We start from the raw sequence: 14,267 nt of genomic DNA on the forward strand, positions 1-14,267 counted from the left end.
ATCATGATCTTTCACCAAAAGAACATCATTGTTGTCCTTAATACACCTAATGTTATCTAGATCTTTTTCTTATTCTCCCTGGATTTTGCAAACTGAAGATGTCGTTTTGTCATTCCTTGGTGTCTAATCTCTTGTACATTTTCTCATATGCCTTATCATTTGTTTTAGCCATTGTTTTCTTGGCTTCCGCTTTGCCTCTTTGTATCTTTGTTTAGCTCTCGATCTTTTTTCGTCGTCATTACATTGTAGCAATTCCTTGAAGCAAGTTTGCTTTGTCTTCACCTTAGTTTGGACTTCGTCGTTCTACCACCACGATTCTTTATGTTCCTTGACCTTCCCTGTCGACAACCCAAGGGTGTTTTTCCCCACCTCTCTGATGGAATTTTTCATATTTTTCCATAACACATCTGCATTATTTGAGTTTGTAATTCTAAAACCTTATGAGACAAAACCTTACTCCTAAAGTCATCAGATGTCGCTCCATGTAAGTTCTTCCAAAGGATCCTATGTTTACCTAGTTTATCCCTCTTATGAGTGTTCTGCCCGTGGCGTACGCGAAACACCAAAACTAACAATCTGTGTTGTGATGTACATGCCTCTTCAGGGAACACCTTACAGTCAATGCAAGCTCATCGATCCCGATTTCGAACCAGGATGTAGTCGATTTGGGTAGAATGACCCCCGCTATGGAACGTAATCAAGTTCACATCTCTCTTGTTAAAGAAGTAGTGACCACCATATCGTGTGCAGTAGCAAATTCAAGCAACGAACGTCCCTCCTAATTCTTACTACCATAACCGAAACCCCCATGAACACCGTCATACCCGTCGATTTGACTACCTATATGGCCATTGAAGTCTCCGCCTATGAAAACTCTTTGGTCCTCTAGAATGCTCCTAAGTACATTATCTAACGAATCCCAGAAGTAACGTTTTCCCCCTCCTCTAGGCCAACGCGTGGGGCATACACTGAAAGGACATTCACCATTTCCGCTTCTATAAAACCTTAATCATGATGATCCTATCACGGTATCTACAAACTTTAACTACATTTTTCTTGAGCCTAGAGGATACCAAGATACACACCCTATTTCTAGCGTTATCTACGCCTGAATACCATAACTTGTACCCATTACACTCTCTGGCGCGAGCCTCTTTCCACCTAGTTTCTTGAATACATGCAAAATCTATTTTCCTATTAATTAGTACGTCGGTCAGCTCCAGCAGCCTAGCATTTAATGTGCCTACATTCAACGTACAAACTCTAAGTCTAGTCTCTTTGACACCACTTTGTCGATCCCGCCCCTATACACCCTATGGGGTCTAAAAGAAGGACATGACCTCAAGTATTCATCTATATCCGAAGCTATGAGGATCTATGAGAAAGGAATCCAAAGAAGACAGAAGATGCACCAAAAAAAGCCTAAAGAATTTAAGGGTACTAAGAAGCCTAGTTAGTTAATTAATAAGATTTTAATTTATATAATACTATTGCTATTATTATTATTGTTAAAAGTCTAGTGTTAAAGGGGGAAAATAGAATAATATTGATTTTTATCTACCAGATAAAAAATGATATACTAATTAGAGAATTAAGCAGTATGCAATAACTAGCCCTAGGTTAATAAATGAAAAGAACATTAATTTCCTAAAGTAATTAAGACGAATATATAAACCCTAAAAAACCTAAGATAAAATATAAATTGAAAGAAGAAGCAAGAACATATGCGATCGGTGCTTCGAGAATTCTGATGGCAATAACCAGAATCACAAGGGTGATGACATCAATCGAGAAATAATAAGAGAACAGAAACACCGCCTGAGAACAAGACCTCCTGGATCTATGAAAAGAACTCAAGAAAAAAATGAAGTATAAAATACAAGAAAATAATTAATTGAACACGCTATGAGCAAAATACGATAAAATAACAAAACAATCTAAAAATAAAAAGGAAAAACACGAGAAAAATCCTAGATCTACAGATAAAATAAAAAAAACAAATAGAGCGAATTGAAATAAGGAAGAAGAAAGATTAAGAAAACAAATAAGAATACTTAGTTGGATGAATATAAATAGCCGACTGGAAAATAAAGAGCAGAAGTTAAATTAATTCCAAAAAAATTAATCAAATAATTTTGAGGTATTTACTGTTTCAAATAGTAAAATAGACCAAATCCAGTACATAAACTACAAGTTACAATCTTCAATTGACAAAACAGTGAATAAAGAAAAGTTACCACCTTTTCGATTCTTTTGAGCCCCAAACACAAATCCAAAATTGGTTTCATGGGATCCTCGAAAAAGGGGTAGATCTAAGGTTTTTGTTCAAAGAAACCCCTTTTCTTTTCATAAGATTCCTCTTCTGATTCACCTTTTTTTGTTTTGCCTTAAGAAACCAAAACCCCAACAGATTCCAACCCTCGGGTTCTACAATGGAAAATAAATCTGGCGACCCTCCGATGACTACCCCAAACGACACATGCAAGCAAGGAATACAAAAAAAATACCTTCGAAGAACCAGAAAATGGTGAGTTGTATTGATTTCCACCAAAAAAATACAAAGCTTTCTCTTTCTTTGCTTTTCTCCTAGTATTTCTCTCTACTAAAAAAATCATTTCCCTTCTGTTTTCCTTTTTACATAAATATATGGGCTCGAAAAGAGCCTCCGGTTGATGCTGATTATTTTGGGACCACTACAGGGACACGTGCGATGGAGGCGCGAGTGAGGGACCCCGGTTAATGCTGATGAGGCTCGTGACGTTAAGGTATCAACGGTAACACGAGCTCGCTATTCGTGGGATGTACGGCCGAGAAACTCAATGGTTTCACGTGGGCTACACGCGCGGCTTGGGTGCGTTTAACAAATTCGAACCGTTATATCTTGAAGCCAGATCTAACGATCACCAATCGGCTACGCAGATTCAGAAAGAGTTTAAAAACCCTAAAGACATCATCAACTAGATCTGATCCGTTGATTTCTTCTCCAATTTGACGGCTAACACTCCTTGGCAGCACAGAAAATATCTAGGGTTTTAACCCTAAATGCCATCTGCTTTGTTGTCCGCTGGATCCCTCCCTAATCCAATGGCCGAAGTTTGACAGTGGTAAGAGTTATTTCCCCAAACCCTAGCTGGCACATGGGTTGTTGTTTCTTGGGCTTCAATTGCCGGGTCACTTGTCTTGGATTACTTTGTGATGTGGGTTTTGTAATATGGGTTGTAAACAAACATTTAATAAAAGTTACTTTATTTTAAATTTAGTCTATATATATATATATATAACAAATATATACACATTTACGCATATAGCGTATAAAATCAATAATGTATATATTTACCATTAATTATATATATGGTTGTGCATATAACATATATATTTAATAAAAAATATTAATCTAAAATTATATATTTAATATATTTAGTAACAAATATTATTTAACCATATTTATAATTAAAATCAAAGAAAATAATATAATATATATAAAAAGCTTGAATAAAAACCTCGGACGAAAATGAGTATCTATAGTTACCCCCTTTCTTTGCTCATTATTGTGTAAGAAAGAATAAGGCAAAGACGAATAGACACAAATTTTTGTTTGGTTGTGATTGGTTTTGAATAGAAATGAAATGTTAATCCGTTCGACTATAACTTTAGGGTAGGTTAGATTTGATATGCTCCACTACTCTTCATGGTAATCAGATTTAGTTATTTTAACTCACTCCACCGTATCTTTAGGTAGGTTGAATCTGCGTTGATTTTCTTCATTACTCTTCAGGAAGATCAAATCTAGAAAAATGATTTGCTCCACTACTTTTTAGGAAGATAAGATTTTGAAGTTTTGATTCACTCCACTACTCTTTAGGGAATGTTGAATCAGGGTCGACTTGCTTTACTACTCTTCAGGAAGATCAAATCTAGAAATTAAATATTATCACTTGTTAGTGTATATCCGGGGAATTGAAATTGTCATACCCAAAGGTTTAATACTCAATAAATCTTTGAAAATTAATTTCTCTTGTAAAAACTCGTCTCAAAATCATTAGACATGAAAATTTACCTCTTCTCTGGTTTCTTTTGAACCCTTCCTCTCGGAAGTTTTGAATTAGTTACTTTTTCCTTTTCATTATCATCGGTCTTCAGCTTTCCTTGAAAGACCTGTAAATACTCATTTATATTGTTATCATGTATTTCATGGATGTTATGCTCTTATTTATACCCAAGATATGTGTAGTAATGTAGTTTTTAATCATATTTAATCTTTAGGGAGGTCATTCTCTTGTTGAGTATCTCTTGAATAGATCCTATCGCGGACATAAACACCACCCTTGGTTCACTCCAACTAAAAAACTTGATCAAATGAGTTTTTAGTTCAATGTGATATTGTTTATTTTCTCTTGAAATCAAACAGTTTTCATGACCAAATGTTTGCTAATATCCCTTTTCTCTGAGTAATTTTCCGTACAATACCTTTAGTTTTTATTCAGATCCAAGCACCTTTGTCAATAAAATTTTATTGTCTCCTTCCCATGAACATTAAATAGTTTAATAGTTCATCTCCTCCATTGGTGAAAAATATTTTGAGTTACCCCCAACTTATTAAAAATCTTTAGGTATCTCAAGATTTTAGTATCATTGAGTCACTTGGAATGCAAGCTTCATGCTAAGATCATTGTCCTTCAAAACACCTGCATTTTTCAAAACTATTTGTACAATAATACACGTTGATCTCATGATTTCAAGTTAAACTATATGCATTTAATTTCAATGTAAGGTGCTTGCAAAAAGAAATCTAACAAGAAAAATACCTCTTTTTTATTTATATAAATGTAAAGATCTTTAGGGTAAATATATGAAAAACTTTTATTGAAATAAATAAAAACAAAACTAAGTAGGTGCCCCATATATCAAGAGTAAGGATGCCTTTGAACTGGCATGCCACAGAGTGACTTAAGTGTAGCTTCTGTTAATGGGATCTCGAGAATTATGATAATGCATAAGGGTGTGAAGTTCCCTCTAGACTACCAATATCAAAACATAGATGCCATAAATCAGTATTGAATCTCATATGCATTCAACTTATTTCCTGGTTCGTTTAATCAAAACCTTTTCAATCTCCAGTCCCAACTCTGATCACTATCTGATTCTATCATTCAAACTAGAAGCCTTTTCAACTTCAAATCATCAAATTCAAATGTTAATTTCTCATTTTATATCAATTTAGGACCTCCATTGTGCACGAATCCTAAACTTCAACAAAACTCAAGCTGCCCTTTATGAGTTTTCAACTTGAGACCTTCTTTGCTTTCAAGATGCCCTTTGCGAATTTTCATCTTGGACCCCCATTTTATTTATTTTCCTCTCCTTTTGCATTTCATTTCATTTTTTACCTCTTTTTTTATACCTAAAGTGCCCTTTTTGGGTTTTCGTTTCAGGTATTTCTAAAATTTTCTTCTCAAAGCGCCATTTCTGATTTTCACTTTGGTTCCCACTTTTCTTTTCCTTTTTCTTCAGAAAAATACTTCTTGACAATGTCAGAGTTTACTGGATTAGGTAATTATGGTTCATCTATCTCGATGAGAATCAAAGTTCTTCCATAAAAGGTTTTCTTTACAACATAAGGTCCCTCTCAATTATGCATATATTTCCTTCATATTTTTTTGAATGGGAAAGGTCTTTTTAAGTACCAAATCTCCCTCGTGAAACTCTCATGGGGGAACTTTCTTATCATGTGTTTGCATCACACGTTTGCGATACATCTAACCATGACAGATAACTTTCAACCTTTTCTCTTCAATCACATTTAATTGGTCATATCTAGCTTGCACTCATTCTGCCTTATCTAGCTTCACCTCTAATAAAACTCAAAGTGAGGGAATTTCTACCTCAATAGGTAACAAGGCTTCCATTCCATAGACTAAAGAAAATAAAGTTGCCCTAGTTGAAGTCTGTACTGAAGTTAGATAAGCAAACAAGGCAAATGTCAATTTCTCATCTCAATCTCTATAAGTCTCAATCATCTTTTCTAAAAGCATTTTGATGTTCTTATTAGCTGCCTCTACTGCCCCATTCATCTTTAGGTGATAAGTGGTGGAATTATGATGCTTTATATTTAAATGCTCACAAACTGATTCCATCATCTTATTGTTTAGGTTTAAGGCATTGTTAGAGATGATTACTTTTGGAAAACCATTATGACAAATGATCTATTTCTTTAAGAACTTGTAGACAATCGTCTGAGTGGTATTTTCATAAGGGGCCACCTTTACCCTTTTAGTGAAGTATATATGGTTACTAGGATGAAATGATGACCATTAAAAGCCTTTGGTGTGGTCTGTCCCATGATATCCATACCCAACATAAAGAAAGGCCACGGAGTTGTCATTATATGTAATGGACAAGGGGGAACATGAATTTTGTCCCATAGAGTTGATATTTATGCCACTTTTGGCATAATTGATACATTTACTTTCTATTGTGGACCAATAATACCCAAACCTCATGATCTGTTTAACCACTGCATGACCATTGGCTTGGGTACCACATGCTCCCTTATATACTTCTTCGATGATCATTTTAGCTTTTTTAGCATCTACACACCACGACATGACTTGATTTGACTTCTCTTGTATAAGATCTAACCATCGAGCGCATATTATGTATATGTTCTTCTGATAGTTCTTTTTATATTCTTAGTTTCCATCTCAGGATAACTTTGATATTTAATGTATTGCAATATATCATGGTACCAAGGGTTTCCATCATCTTCTTCTTCAGTAATATAACAATGGGTTGGACACTCATAAGCCTGCATATCAATGGGCATCATATTTGAATGTTCATTTTCTTTGAATGATGTTGCCAAAGTGTCTATGGCATATTCCATTTGATTCTCTTCTCTTGGGAGGTAATTGAATGTCAATTCTTTAAATTCTTTGATAAGCTCCATGATCATTTTACGGTATTCCACCAATTTGAGATCTTTTATTTCCCACTTACATCTGAGTTGATAAATTAGTAGAATTGAATCCCAATATACTTTGAGTGTCTTTATTTTGCGCTCAATGACAGCTTTGAGACACAAACACAAGCTTCATACTCAACCATGTTCTATGCCCAAAATTCAATCGATTGGTGAAAGGGTAGTGTTCTCTACTAGGTGAGACCAAAATTGCCCCAATTTTATGCCCAAAGCATTTGAAGCACCATCAAAATTCAACTTCTAATAGTCACTTGTAGAAGTAATCACTTCTTCTACTGAGATAACCATCAAATCTTCATCAGGGAAATTAAAATTCAATGACTCATATTCTTTAGAAGCATTGCTTGTAATAAAATCTACTACGACACTCTCTTTAACTGCTTTCTATAACACCCAAATCCGACCCAACCCGAAATTTGAAAGATTTGGATATTACATGGGACCACTAAAGTGGCAATTGCATGTTGTGAGTACTATAAATTATACGCAAATGATGTGCAAGTATACACAACCGCAATAAGTAATAAAGTGACGAGTGAGTATCGTCTCCACAAGGATTGGAGGAAATTATGATTTTGACCATAGCAATACACTAATTTATCTAAGTATAGAAATGATATATATAATGATAATGCTTTGGAAATGGACATGTAAGGGTGAATGGAATGATGGTAAAGGAATATGATTGTGTTGTGGCAAGAGAACAATATATAATGAGAAATGTTAAAAATGTCAAGGCAAAATAAAATGGTAAAAATAGAAAATAAATGGAATATATTGATATTCCTCACACGGGAAACTACTTCAGGAATGACTAGCAGGGAGTCACTTAAGGAGCTGAAACTTATCTCTCTAGCTTATCTAGTCTTCTAAAGCTTTACTTGTTTGACGAAGTTTACTAAAAGTGTTCTCGCTATCTCTAGTCATAAGAACCTAACAGAATAGAATGCCACAACATATCCTCTCAATCTCAACTATGGCAGCTTACACTATTGAATACGCACTACCCATCTTAGTCATTGAAATCCTAGCTTAGTCTATCTCAAGCACTAAGGGATTAGTCTATAGTGATTAACTATATCCCATTACTTATATTAATCATTCTCAAGTTTCTCTCAAATGCTTAAGAATTAGTGACTAGATTTCTCTCGAACATATAGTCTTCATTTTAAGAAATGGACACTCTCATGCCTCCTACAATCATAGAAGATGAAGCACACATAAGCAAAACAAGTAAAAAAACATAAGATAAACATTTATCAAACATTAAAATAAAGTTTCAAATATCCATCAAATGAACCCCATTAAATATAGCTTAGTGCATGATGGGGTTCGAACAAACCATAGAATATACCCAATCGTTTATTCAACCTTACAACCTAAATAAAGTTTGAATCTTTAACAATGGAGTAAGGGTTAGAGAAGAAAACACTAGGTGTGCATAGTCGGTGCTTCCCTCAAACCACCACGAATGACTATAGCGTGAGCTCCTCTCGGATACTACGCCACTCCCTCGAGCTTCACCAATGGAGGAACACCAATAAAAATGTAAGAAGAAGGAAAGAAGAAGACACTGTGTGCATTAATGGAGGTAGAGAAAATGAATAAGAAGATGATGAATTTCCTCCTCGTTTTTCCTCTCTTGTGTGGTGTCCTTTAAATAAAAAATATCTAAGGGTATTATTGGGAATTTTACACTCAAAATACCCATCATACTCTCAAATTCATTCCTTGTGCATGAAGTTTATCTCTATAGGTGGTAGTGGACCCCATTCAGGTAGTTACCAGCAGCATAAATACCAAGACATTGCAATCTACTTCAGCAACAAGTGATTTCACGACATTCTTCCCAGTTTTCCCTATACTCCTTGTTTTCTGCACATCACTAATCAACCACACATTTCCCACCACATAACACCTTAACAAGGTAAAATAACACAACCATCACAGATGCAACTACATGAATCTAAAATTACCTATATGAACCCTAAGATAAATAATAACTCAAGTGAAAAGGCCTTAAAAGTAGCCTTTTTACGGAGTTATCAGTGGCTAACCTTTATATATATGAAAACATTACTCATGGATAAAGTAAAAACATTCATCGTTTAAACAAAACATAAAGTTTACAATATGGAGAGCTCACAAGTTAACACATCAAAATATATTAAGTCTATCAAAAGAGTTACGACTCAATTATACATAAATGATTTATGAAATGCATGCCCACTAAAAATAATCGAGACGTACTCTGAACTTGACTAAATCTAGAATCTGCACGCTGACGACAAGGTCCTTCGAGTGGAACCTAAAGACTTGTGAATAGAAACAAAACATAAAGTTTACAATATGAATAGCTTACAAGTTAACACATCAAAATATATTAAGTCTATCAAAAGAGTTACGACTCAATTATACATAAAGGGTTTATGAAATGCATGCCCACTAAAAATAATCGAGACGTACTCTGAACTTGACTAAATCTGGAATCTGCACGCTGACGACAAGCTCCTCCGAGTGAAACCTAAAGACCTGTGAATAGAAACAACTCTGAACACTGAGCTACTAATGTCACACAAATAACGCAATGATACTACCCACAATCATAAATGTACAAACTAGCATGCATAGTCATGAGGCAAACATGTACACGGAGCATTAATCAAATTCAAGTAATCGTTCACATACGAAGTTCAATCATAAAGTCCATGTCTTGAATAACTAAAGTGCTTCAGCAGTAGTACAAAATTGCATTAGCACTAGTACTAAAGTGTCTTAGCACTATTGAATCCATGTCCAAATATTCACAACACATATAGTAGATAATCGTCATATATTCAAGTGACTCAGGTGTCCTTGTCATTTTCTCGAGTATCAAACAAGGCTTAAGTCTTATGAAATCTTTCTTCGTTGATATCTAGTGTCATCACATAATTTATTATTCTCACTTGCAAGCTTTTAGGGTTTAATACTCGACATTTGAATACTATTCCCAGGTTCCCTAACCAAAACACGACTTTTAGCCCTTGTCACCAGTGAAGTACCGACACTCGTCCAAACAATATCGGTACCAGGTCTCACTATCATAACCAATTTTCGATAGGAAGATCATAATGATGTTTTTGAAAATAAAAAGGTTTTTATGAAAAGATGTGAGTCGCCGTTTCAAGGTGAGATTGGAACACCTAAAATCAGTTATTTTTAATAAAGCATTTTATTTTATAAAAAATACCATGTTTTGGTATGCAAGATCAGAAATGGGGTTTATGAGTTAGTTACACGTAGGGAAGGATTAACACTCTCATAGGGTCCAAAATTTGTACGTAGTCGATTACCCTATATTTTAAAATTGGAAATTTTGAGTTCAAAATTATATTTAATTTAAAAATCACTATGTATGTATATTTTAAAAAGGATGTTGATTTACCAATATTAATAACGACCACCCCAAGCAAAAGCGAAAGCTTTGTTACCAATCCCAATAAATGAACATTGCCTTAATGATTTAGAAATCATAATGTGGGGTTTTTTTTTTAAAGGATGTTGATCTACTTTAGGAATCGATAGTTTTCATCCCTACGAAAAAAAAAATCGGAGATACACTATTAACCCCTAATAAATGAACATTGCCTTATCTTAAAATCAAAATGCAATTAAACAATCGGTTATTAAACCTAATTATACTAAATGGGTTAATTAAAGGCTTCCCTGTAACTTAAATTGTTAAATTATGAATTTTAAAGAACCTATTAAACCTAAAAATGTAGGCTCTGATATTAACCCAAATCAATTTTTGCCATTTATTTGATTCAAATAATTAAAATGGAACCTCAGGTAAAAACGAGGACCAAATTAAAAGTTCCTCTAAATTTAAGGACTAAGTTTCAAATTAAGCCTAAAATTGAGGCTCTAATTATTAACCTAGTCAATTTTAACCAATTATTTGACTAAAATAATTAAAATCGAACCTCGAGAAAAAGCGAGGACCAAATTAAAAATTCCCCTAAATTTAAATACTAAGTTTGAAATTAAACCTAAAATGGAAGATCTAATTATTAACCTAGTCAATTTTAATCAATTATTTAATTTGAATAATTAAAAAGGAACCTCGAGCAAACACGAGGACCAAATTAAAAATTCCCCTAATTTTAAAGACTAAGTTAGAAATTAAGCCTAAAATAGAGGCACTAATTATTAACATAGTCAATTTTAATAAATTATGGAATTTTCAAATAATTAAAATCTTTAGGGACTAAATCAAAAGATATCTAAATTTAGGGAGTAAATTCAAGGATAAGATAACCTAAATTAGGACCAAAATGTTTAAAGTCTAAATCTAAGGGTTTAATCTAAAATCCTAAATTGGCTATCAAGGACTAAATTAAACTAAAATAAAATTGGCTAGCAAAAATTAAAGACAATTAACATACACAAAATGGCTAAATTAAAATAATTAAGAGATGCATAGTCAAAATCAAAGAACAAATATGGTGACTAAATTGGAATAAAAACATAATATAAAGTCCAAACAGCAAGAAATTAAAGCTGGAAATTAACGGACTAAAATGTAAACATTGATAATTTAAAGCATAAATTAAAATAATAGAAATTTAAAGGGCAAAATTTGCAAATATAAAAAATAAATCAATTGAATAAAATTAAAAGTTAGGGGTTAATTTTTAATTGTTACCCATACTATAAATAACTAGAATCATAAATAATATGAATCATAGCTCAGGGCGGGTCACCATAAGGTGGTATTAATGTTTAATGTTAATCAAACTAAAATGGTGGCTACAATAAAATGATTAAAAGAATCAGTGTCAAAATAGAATTAATAAAGCAGAAATAATAGTGACTAGGTTAAAATGAAATAAAATAGTAAGTTAAATTTGCAATAAATTAAAAATGGGAGGTCCAGTGACCAAACTGCAAATCCATGGCAAACTTTTGGGCACCAGTAACGTGAATAACGCAAAACCTATGTATTTAAACTATACTTTTCCATTTTAGGTAAATTTAAACTTTAACCCTAAAAACAAAACCCCTAATTTCAAAAAGCTCTCAACTCTTCCCTCTAACACCATGCAACCGCTACCCATTAACCCAAGCCGACAACACCCCGACCACCGTCCATCGATGGCCTCCTCACTCCGAACGGCCTTGATAATCATCGTGAGAGGCCTAACGGCCCCGAATAGACCGAAAGCTCCCCTTTTCTCTATTTCATTCGAACCAAACCCCCATGGACTCCAAATCAACGTCCCGACCGTCGAACTTCAACGGTGGTTCACTCCCCGACCGCCACCTTAGGTAGCCGAGGAGACCAAACAATGCCCAAAACTCCCTCCTTTTCACTTCGAACTTTCAAAACAGAACCCTATAGGAACCTAAACCGAATCCCTAATCGTCTCTCATATCTCCAACTTCCTCCCCGATGATTTGACTCTGGCGAAACCTTCTAAGACCAAAGGTAAATCAAATCGAACCACCTTTTTTTTACTCCAGTTTTTTGGTTTTTTTTTTAAGGTAAGGAAAACTTGAATATGAAAGGTAAAGATTACCTCTGAAATGTTTCTATTTTTCTGTTTTTTTGTATATGGGTTTACTCTCTTGTTACAATATTTTCAGATAAGAAAAATGAGGGAGCCCTCTGTTACAAAGGTCTCGTTCAAAAGAGAAAAAAGAAAAAGAAAAAAATAGCCCTCACATAATCTCTCTTCCCTAACCAGGGGACCCATCCCTGTTTTTTTCTTTTTGGGTTTTTGTATTTCCATTTCAATCGGAAAAAAAAATAGAACATCTCGCATATATTATGTATTTTTTGTTTTAATGTGTGGCTTTGATGAAGATGAGGAGGTCTAGTTGGCTTCTGTGTTTTTGCTGGCGAGGAGATGGGAGGCTTGCTTGGGACCACTCGTTGCATGAGTTGGTTGTTGGTGTGGAGCCTGTTGGCTTTGGGGGATTCAGTGGTCGTGGCTAATGTGGAGCAAAGGGGCCAGTTAGGATGTGAAGAGTTTGGACTGGCGGCTGAAACTCCTTCACATGTTAGGGTTGTTTGATTTTCGAAAACCCTAAAATGTTGGGTTACGAGTTGGGCTTCGATTTGGTTAATTGTATTGGGATAATGAATAAATGTTTGGATTACATTAGTTCTGGGTTATATAATTGGGTTTGGAGTAAAAACAATTTTGTGATTTAATTTGGGTTGCTGGTTTTGTTAAAAAATAACAAATGTGGACATTTGTTTAATTTGGGCTTGTATTTGGACTCTTGATACAAAATGCTTGTATTTTGGATTTTGTTTGATTTCTCTTTTTGAATGAATGCATATTTAGACAAATAAGGAATTATAACAAGCTTTCTCTTGTTGTCACAATTTGACCTTCGTATATTTCCTCTGTTAAAACTCATAGCATCGTCGACCCCAAATCAAATTAACGAACACCATCTTGAAAGAAATTCTCAACGTCCTCGCAACCCAATTAGAGTCTAAAGCTCTCATAATGCAAATATCCATGAACTAATTTCCACTCATTTCTGGTGCCATTTGAATAAATTTGATATCAATGCAAGAACATCTTCTAATTGGTATTCGATTAACCTTGATCCAATTTGAATGGTTCGGACAAAATTAGGGTATTATATATGCCCTCTTTTCTCGGTGTTGTGAAAACAAGAATGTGGAAAAGATAAATAATGGCCTAAGTTTGTTTAATCTGATTGTAGCTTCCTCTTTATGACACCAATATTCTTAAATCTTCTATTGATTTGCGCTTCCATCTTTCAATCAAATGATCTGACCCTCTGAATCTGAATGTCTTCTTGCTTGTTTTGCCTCAATCTCACAAGTGATGAATCTGCAAAATACAATCATCATTAATTAGCACCTCTAAGGATTTGTTTTTCATTTATTTTATTTTATTATTATTTCTTTCTTTTTTTCCATTTTCATTCATTTTCTCTTTTTTCATGTTTTATTTATTTTCTTTTTCGTATCAACTAAAAATTAATCTTCGATGACTAACTTCTCTACACGAGGAAATCAAAAGGTTTTGCTCCCCTTTTCTCGAAAGATTGTGGAAGTTCTCCCATATGAAATATGAATTCTTCCATAAAAGGTAAGAATGAAATTTGAACAAGTTCTTCTATATAAACTCATTCTTCTTTCAAGGTTGTTTTTCTCTTCTCTGGAAAGATCAGTTGAGCTCTCCTATAAGAACTCTCTATTCTCCCATAAAGGTCATGTTAAGGTCGAACAAGCTCCCTATATGAACTTCTTCCTACG

General features: G+C 34.1%; 1 long non-coding RNA gene across 1 annotated transcript; it reads left to right on the forward strand.

Annotated features, from left to right (window-relative positions):
* The first annotated feature begins 12,019 nt into the window (after nt 1-12,019).
* LOC120205719 lies at nt 12,020-13,165 on the forward strand. The gene is made up of 2 exons (XR_005524047.1): nt 12,020-12,452; nt 12,831-13,165. It is a non-coding gene; the product is annotated as an uncharacterized LOC120205719 (long non-coding RNA).
* Nucleotides 13,166-14,267: the final 1,102 nt, after the last annotated feature.

This window comes from Hibiscus syriacus, unplaced genomic scaffold (assembly GCF_006381635.1).
Source record: "Hibiscus syriacus cultivar Baekdansim isolate YM2019G1 unplaced genomic scaffold, ASM638163v2 tig00012840_pilon, whole genome shotgun sequence".
In the NCBI taxonomy this organism is placed as follows: domain Eukaryota; kingdom Viridiplantae; phylum Streptophyta; class Magnoliopsida; order Malvales; family Malvaceae; genus Hibiscus; species Hibiscus syriacus.